The 8,794-nt window shown below is 40.6% G+C and overlaps 2 non-coding genes across 2 annotated transcripts; one reads left to right on the top strand and one right to left on the bottom strand.

Moving 5' to 3' along the window:
- Positions 1-2,866: 2,866 nt before the first annotated feature.
- On the bottom strand, positions 2,867-2,974 carry LOC130959961 (small nucleolar RNA R71). The gene has a single exon (XR_009078934.1). It is a non-coding gene; the product is annotated as a small nucleolar RNA R71 (small nucleolar RNA).
- A 5,101-nt stretch (positions 2,975-8,075) lies between these two features.
- Positions 8,076-8,183, top strand: LOC130959984 (small nucleolar RNA R71). The gene has a single exon (XR_009078956.1). It is a non-coding gene; the product is annotated as a small nucleolar RNA R71 (small nucleolar RNA).
- The last annotated feature ends 611 nt before the right edge of the window (positions 8,184-8,794 follow it).

Below are 8,794 nucleotides of genomic sequence, written 5' to 3'. Positions count from 1 at the left end.
TCACTTGTTCTTCAACTTGATGAATGTGATGATCCGTGACACTCATCATCATTCACCTATGAACAAGGTGACTGACAACCACTCTTGTTCTACAAGCAACCAAGGCTCTAGTGAATATCCTTGGATTCCTGATTGCACGATGCATGGTTATCGCCTGACAACCGAGTGCTCACCTGACAACGAGCCAACCATTCCATGAGATCAGAGTCTTCGTGGTATAGGCAGGACCTGATGGCGGCATTCAAAGAATCCGGAAGGTCTAAACCTTGTCTGTGGTATTCTGAGTAGGATTCAATGATTGAATGACTGTGACGTGCTTCAAACCTGTAACCTACTGGGCGTTAGTGACAGACGCAAAAGAGTGATTCTATTCCGGTAGGGGATGGGAACCAAACCGGTGATTGGCAGTACTGTGACAGAGTGCATGCATTAGCTTTCACTGCGCGGATGGGAGGTAGCTGCTGACACAGTGAAACCCTACACGAGCTTGCCATGGAAAGGAGTAAGAAGGATTGGATGAAGACAGTAGGAAAGCAGAGAGACGGAAGGGAAGGCATCTTCATATGCTTGTCTGAAGCTCGTTACACCAATGATATACATAAGTATCTATATCTTTATCTTTATGTTATTTTCGTTCACATCCATACCCATTTGAGTCTGCCTGACTGAGATTTACAAGGTGACCATAGCTTGCTTCATACCACCATCTCCGTGGGATCGACCCTTACTCACGTAAGGTATTACTTGACGACCCATGCACTTGCTGGTTAGGTTGTGTGAAGTTGTAGTGATCACAATTTCGCGCACCAAGTTTTTGGCGCCGTTGCCGGGGATTGTTCTTGTGTATGGACAACTGACGGTTCATCTTGTTGCTTAGATTAGGTATTTTACTTCAGAGTTCTTAAGAATGAATTCTAGTGTTTCAAAGTGATGTTCTTATCATCATCAAAGCTGATTGATCATCATCAATTTAGCTCTTGAATGCAATGTCTTGCTGAAGCTTTGCCGGCCATGTCTAATTCCTTTAGACTAAAGCTTTAGACTAACATTGCATGATTCCTGGAATTCTCATTAAGAATTTTGATACCTTTATTTTCCTTTTCACTTAATTTTCGAAAAAACCCAAAAATTTTACAAATCATAAAATCCAAAAATATGTCTTGTTTGAGTCTAGAGTTCATCTTAAGTTTAGTATCAATTGCATGTGTCTGTTCTTATTGCATTCATGCATGTGTCCTCATTGATCTTCAAGTTGTTCTTGATGATTTTCTTGTTTTGATCTTTGAATTCTATTGACTTGAGTGTTTTGTGTTTCTCATATGCATTCTCATGTAGTTAGTGTCACTAGTATACAAACTGCTAAGTTTGGTGTCTTGCATGCATTGTTATTTGATTCTTGTTGCATTTTAATTATTAAAAATCCAAAAATATTTTTAATTTGTGTCTTTTCAAGTCAATGATACAAAGAATTGAATTCAGAACATACTGCAGAGGAATTATACAGAAAAAGAGCATTCAAAATGCCCAGTGAAGAAGGCAGACTGGCGTTTAAAACGCCAGCCAGGGCACCTGGTTGGGCGTTAACGCCCAAAGAGGTAGCATTTTGGGCGTTAAACGCCAGAATGTATACCATTCTGGGCGTTTAACGCCAGGATGGTGCTAGGGGGAAGATTTTGTTTTCCAAATCAATTTTTTTTTCAAGTTTTCAAAGTTTTTCAAATCAAATCTTTTTCAAATCATATCTTTTCAATCAAATGTTTTCAAAATCAATTTCTTTCCTTTTTCAAAGATACTTACTAACAATTAATGATTGATTGAACATTTTTTGCCTTTTCTATTAAGGAAGGTTTTATGTTTGAATCATATCTTTTCTTGTTAGGCAAGTCATTAATTTTTAAAATCATATCTTTTCAAATTGTTTTCAAATCATATCTTCTCAATCACATCTTTTTAAAACCAATCATATCTTCTTAACCACATCTTTTTCAAAATAGTTTTCAATCAAATCTTTTTGATTTCTATTTAAAAAATCTTTTCAAAAAATCACTTGATTTCTTTTCCACTCTTATTTTCGAAAATCAATTAAGTGTTTTTTCAAAATGTTTTCAAAATCTTTTACTTAATTTTCGAAAATTACTTCCCTTCTTCTCACATCCTTCTATTTATGGACTAACACTATTCCTTAATGCAAAATTCGAACTCCATTCTTTGATAAGTTCGAATTTTCTACTTCTGTCTTCTACTCTTCTTTTCTTCTGACACCTAAAGGAATCTCTATACTGTGACATAGAGGATTCCATATTTTCTTGTTCTCTTCTCTTTCATATGAGCAGGAACAAAGACAAAGGCATTCTTGTTGAAGCTGACCTGAACCTGAAAGGACCTTGAAGCAAAAGCTAAGAGAAGCTAAGGCTCAACTCTCTGTTGAGGACCTGACCGAATTCTTCAAAGGAGGAAGAACCCATGGCAGCCGAAAACAACAACAATGCCAACAATGCAAGGAAGGTGCTGGTGACTTTACTGCACCTACTCCCAATTTCCATGGGAGAAGCATCTCTATCCCTGCCATTGGAGCAAACAACTTTGAGCTAAAGCCTCAATTAGTTTCTCTAATGCAACAGAATTGCAAGTTCCATGGACTTCCAATGGAAGATCCTCATCAGTTCTTAGCTGAGTTCTTGCAAATCTGTGACACAGTCAAGACTAATGGGGTTGACCCTGAGGTCTACAGACTGATGTTATTCCCTTTTGCTGTAAGAGACAGAGCTAGGACATGGTTGGACTCTCAACCTAAAGAAGCCTGGACTCTTGGGAAAAGCTAGTCAATGCCTTCTTGGCAAAGTTCTTTCCACCTCAAAAATTGAGTAAGCTTAGAGTGGAAATCCAAACCTTCAGACAAAAGGATGGTGAATCCCTCTATGAAGCTTGGGAAAGATACAAACAATTAATCAGAAAATGTCCCTCAGACATGCTTTCTGAATGGAGCATCATAGGTATTTTCTATGATGGTCTCTCTGAACTGTCCAAGATGTCTTTGGATAGTTCTGCTGGAGGATCTCTTCATGAAGAAGACGCCTACAGAAGCTCAAGACTCATTTAAATGGTGCAAATAACCAATTCATGTACACTTCTGAAAGGAATCCTGTGAACAATGGGACTAGTCAGAAGAAAGGAGTTCTTGAGATTGATGCTCTGAATGCCATTCTGGCTCAGAATCAAGAGAGACCTCAACAAGGTTTCAATAACAATAATGGTGGAAGAAACAGGTTTAGCAATGGCAAGCCTTTTCCATTATCTTCTCAGCAACAGACAGAGAGTTTCTAAGCAGAATACCTCTGACTTAGCAAACAATGGTCTCTGATCTAATCAAAACCACTCAAAGTTTCATGAATGAAACAAGGTCCTCCATCAAAATTTGGAAGGACAAGTGGGTCAGCTGAGCAAGAAAGTTACTGAACTCCCTCCTAGTACTCTCCCAAGTAATACAGAAGAAAATCCAAAAGGAGAGTGCAAAGCCATAAACATGGCCGAATATGGAGAGGAAAGAGAGGAGGAGGACGCCACTAAGGAAGACCTCAGTGGGCGTGTACCAATCTCCTCTGAGTTCCTCAATGAGGACCATGGAAATCTGAGGCTCAAAATGAGACCATAGAGATTCCATTGGACTTACTTCTGCCATTCATGAGCTCTGATGAGTATTCTTCCTCTGAAGAGGATGAGTATATCACTGAAGAGCAAGTTGCTAAAACCTTGGAGCAATCATGAAGCGAAATGACAAGTTATTTGGAAATGAGACTTGGGAGGATGAACCCCCTTTGCTCACCAAAGAACTGGATGACTTGTCTAGACAGAAACTGCCTCAAAAGAGCAGGATCCTGGGAAGTTTTCTATACCTTGTACCATAGGCACCATGACCTCAAAAAGGCCTTGTGTGACTTAGGATCAAGTGTAAACCTCATGCCCCTCTCTGCAATGGGAAATTAGGGATCTTGAGGTGCAAGCTGCAAGAATCTCATTAGAAATGGCAGACCCTTCCTAGCCACAGCAAAGGCTGTGATTGATGTTGATAGAGGAGAGTTGATCATTCAAGTGAATGAAAAATCCTATGTGTTTAAGGCTCAAGGATATCCCTCTGTCACCATGGAGAGAAAGCTGAAGAGCTTCCCTCAAATCAGAGACAAACAGAGCCCCCACAGTCAACTCTAAGTTTGGTGTTGGGAGGCCACAACCAAACTCTAAGTTGGTGTTGAACCCCCACATTCAAACTCTAAGTTTGGTGTTGGGAGGTTCCAACATTGCTCTGATCATTTGTGAGGCTCCATGAGAGTCCTCTGTCAAGCTACTGACATTAAAGAAGCGCTTGTTGGGAGGCAACCCAATGTTTATAGTTAACTATTTTCTTTTGTTATTTTATCTTTTTTGTAGGTTGATGATCATAAGAAGTCACAAAAACAATGAAAAAAGCAAAAACAGAATGAAAAATAGGAAGAAAAATAGCACACCCTGGAGGAGAAGAAGCTGGCGTTCAAACGCCAGTAATGCTAGCTGTTGGGGTTTAACGCCCAGTCTGGCACCATTCTGGGCGTTTAACGCCAGAAAGGGGCACCAGACTGGCGTTAAACGCCAGTAAAGGGCAACAACCTGGCGTTAAACGCCAGGAATGGGCACCAGCCCGGCGTTTAACGCCAGAAATGGCTCAAAACGTGATTTTGAGCAACATTTGGTGCAGGGATGACTTTTCCTTGACACCTAAGGATCTGTGGACCCCACAGGATCCCCAAACAACCCCACCACTCTCTCTTCTTCTTCACCCATTCACCAATCACCTCAACATCTCTTTCTCTTCACCACTCACATCCATCCTTCATAAAACACCACTTCTTCCCCTCTTTTGGCCGAACCACAAAGCCATCTCCCTCTCCTCCATTCTTCTTTCTTCTACTCTCTTCTTTCTTCTTTGCTCGAGGACGAGCAAACCTTTTAAGTTTGGTGTGGTAAAAGCATTGCTTTTTGTTTTTCCATAACCATTTATGGCATCCAAAGCCGGTTCAACTGAGAAGGCATGACTCAGCCCATCACTAGGAAGAAGATGGAGCAAACAAGAGACCCCTCTCATCAAGAAATCCTGAGATACCTCAAGGGATGCACTTTCCTCCACAAGACTATTGGGAGCAATCAACACCTCCCTAGGAGAATTGAGTTCCAACATGGGACAACTAAGGGTGGAGCACCAAGAACACTCCATTCTCCTCCATGAAATTGGAGAAGATCAAAGGATCATGAGAGGAGCAACAAAGACAAGGAAGAGACATTGAGGAGCTCAAGCACTCCATAGGATCTTCAAGAGAAAGAAAGAGCCGCCATCACTAAGGTGGACCCGTTCTTTAATCTCCTTGTTCTTTATTCTTCTGTTTTTCGAAAATTATGCTTATGTTTGTCCATGTTTGTGTCTTATGATCATTAGTGTCTTAGTGTCTATGCCTTAAAGCTATGAATATGAATCCATCACCTTTCTTAAATGAAAACTGTTTTATCACAAAAGAACAAGAAGTACAGGATTTCAAATTCATCTTTAAAACTAGCTTAATTAGTTTGATGTGGTGACAATACTTGTTGTTTTCTGAATGTATGCTTAAACAGTGCATATGTCTTTTGAATTTGTGGTTCATGAATGTTAAAATTGTTGGCTCTTGAAAGAATGATGAAAAAGGAGACATGTTACTGAGGATCTGAAAAATCATAAAAATGATTGTTGAAGCAAGAAAAAGCAGTGAATACAAAAAAAAAAGAGAGAGAAAAAGAAGGCGAAAAACGAAAAAAAAAGGGGAGAAAAAAGAAAAAGAAAGAAAAAGAAAGAAATAAAGTTGTGATCCAAGGCAATAAGAGTGTGCTTAAGAACCCTGGACACCTCTAATTGGGGACTTTAGCAAAGCTGAGTCACAATCTGAAAAGGTTCACCCAATTATGTGTCTGTGGCATGTATGTATCCGGTGGTAATACTGGAAGACAGAGTGCTTTGGGCCACGGCCAAGACTCAATAAGTAGCTGTGTTCAAGAATCATCATACTTAACTAAGAGAATCAATAACACTATCTGGATTCTGAGTTCCTAAAGAAGCCAATCATTCTGAATTTCAAAGGATAAAGTGAGATGCCAAAACTGTTCGGAGGCAAAAAGCTACTAGTCCCGCTCATCTAATTTGGAGCTTAGTTTCATTGATAATTTGGAGTCTATAGTATATCTCTTCTTTTTATCTTATTTGATTTTCAGTTGCTTGGGGACAAGCAACAATTTAAGTTTGGTGTTGTGATGAGCGGATAATTTGTACGCTTTTTGGCATTGTTTTTAGTATGTTTTTAGTAGTTTTAGTTGAGTTTTTAGTATATTTTATTAGTTTTTAGTTAAAATTCACTTTTCTGGACTTTACTATGAGTTTGTGTATTTTTCTGTGATTTCAGGTATTTTCTGGCTGAAATTGAGGGACCTGAGCAAAAATCTGATTCAGAGACTAAAAAGGACTGCAGATGCTGTTGGATTCTGACCTCCCTGCACTCGAAGTGGATTTTCTGGAGCTACAGAAGCCCAATTGGCGCGCTCTCAACGGCGTTGGAAAGTAGACATCCTGGGCTTTCCAGCACTATATGATAGTCCATACTTTGCTCAAGATTTGATGGCCCAAATCGGCGTTCAAAGTCACCCTCAGAATTTCCAGCGTTAAACGCCCAAACTGGCACAAGAATGGGAGTTAAACGCCCAAACTGGCACCAAAACGGGAGTTAAACGCCAAGAAGAGTCTCTACACGAAAATTACTTCATTGCTCAGCCCAAGCACACACCAAGTGGGCCCGGAAGTGGATTTTTATGTCATTTACTCACCTTTGTACACCTTAGGCTACTAGTTTTCTATATATAGAACCTTTTACTATTGTATTTTCATCTTTGGACATCTAGTTCTTAGATCAGATCTTGGTTCTTCTGGTTCCCTCTCTGGGGCCGAAACCAATGATCACTTTTGTTCTTATGTATTTTCAACGGTGGAGTTTCTACACACCATAGATTAAGGTGTGGAGCTCTGCTGTACCTCGAGTATTAATGCAATTACTATTGTTCTTCCATTCAATTCCGCTTGTTCTTGTTCTAAGATATCACTTGTTCTTCAACTTGATGAATGTGATGATCCGTGACACTCATCATCATTCTCACCTATGAACAAGGTGACTGACAACCACTCTTGTTCTACAAGCAACCAAGGCTCTAGTGAATATCTCTTGGATTCCTGATTGCACGATGCATGGTTGATCGCCTGACAACCGAGTGCTCGCCTGACAAACGAGCCAACCATTCCGTGAGATCAGAGTCTTCGTGGTATAGGCAGGACCTGATGGCGGCATTCAAGAGAATCTGGAAGGTCTAAACCTTGTCTGTGGTATTCTGAGTAGGATTCAATGATTGAATGACTGTGACGTGCTTCAAACCTGTAACCTACTGGGCGTTAGTGACAGACGCAAAAGAGTGATTCTATTCCGGTAGGGGAGGGAACCAAACCGGTGATTGGCAGTACTGTGACAGAGTGCGTGCATTAGCTTTCACTGCGCGGATGGGAGGTAGCTGCTGACACAGTGAAACCCTACACGAGCTTGCCATGGAAAGGAGTAAGAAGGATTGGATGAAGACAGTAGGAAAACAGAGAGACGGAAGGGAAGGCATCTTCATATGCTTGTCTGAAGCTCTTACACCAATGATATACATAAGTATCTCTATCTTTATCTTTATGTTATTTTCGTTCATCATCCATACCCATTTGAGTCTGCCTGACTGAGATTTACAAGGTGACCATAGCTTGCTTCATACCACCAATCTCCGTGGGATCGACCCTTACTCACGTAAGGTATTACTTGGACGACCCAGTGCACTTGCTGGTTAGTTGTGTGAAGTTGTAGTGATCACAATTTCGCGCACCAAGCCTCTGTAGGCATCTTCTTCAGATGAAGAGATCCTCCAGCAGAGCTATCTAAGGACATCTTGGACAGTTCAGACAAACCATCATAGAAAATACCTATGATGCTCCATTCAGAAAGCATGTCAGAAGGACATTTTCTGATCAATTGTTTGTATCTTTCCCAAGCTTCATAGAGGGATTCTCCTTCCTTCTGTCTGAAGGTTTGGACCTCCATTCTAAGCTTACTCAATTTTTGAGGTGGAAAGAACTTTGCCAAGAAGGCATTGACTAGCTTTTCCCAAGAGTTCAGGCTGTCTTTAGGTTGTAAGTCCAACCTATTCTAGCTCTGTCCCTTACAGCAAAAGGGAATAGCATAAGTCTGTAGACCTCAGGGTTAACCCCATTAGTCTTGACAGTGTCACAGATTTGCAAGAATTCAGCTAAAACTGATGAGGATCTTCCAATGGAAGTCCATGGAACTTGCAATTCTGTTACATTAGAGAAACTAATTGACGCTTAAGCTCAAAGTTGTTTGCTCCAATGGCAGGGATAGAGATGCTTCTCCCATAGAAGTCGGGAGTAGGTGCAGTAAAGTCACCCATCACCTTCCTTGCATTGTTGTTGTTTTCGGCTGCCATGGGTTCTTCTTCTTTGAAGATTTCTATTAGGTCCTCTACAGAGAGTTGTGCCTTAGCTTCTCTTAGCTTTCGCTTCAAGTCCTTTCAGGTTCAGGGTCAGCTTCAACAAGAATGCCTTTGTGTTTGTTCCTGCTCATATGAAAGAGAAGAGAACAAGAAAATATGGAATCCTCTATGTCACAGTATAGAGATTCCTTGAGGTGTCAGAGAAAAAGAA

This window comes from Arachis stenosperma, unplaced genomic scaffold, assembly GCF_014773155.1.
Source record: "Arachis stenosperma cultivar V10309 unplaced genomic scaffold, arast.V10309.gnm1.PFL2 arast.V10309.gnm1.Scaffold_100028, whole genome shotgun sequence".
NCBI classification, from domain to species: Eukaryota; Viridiplantae; Streptophyta; class Magnoliopsida; order Fabales; family Fabaceae; genus Arachis; species Arachis stenosperma.
This window is presented reverse-complemented; position numbering and strand designations above follow the sequence as displayed.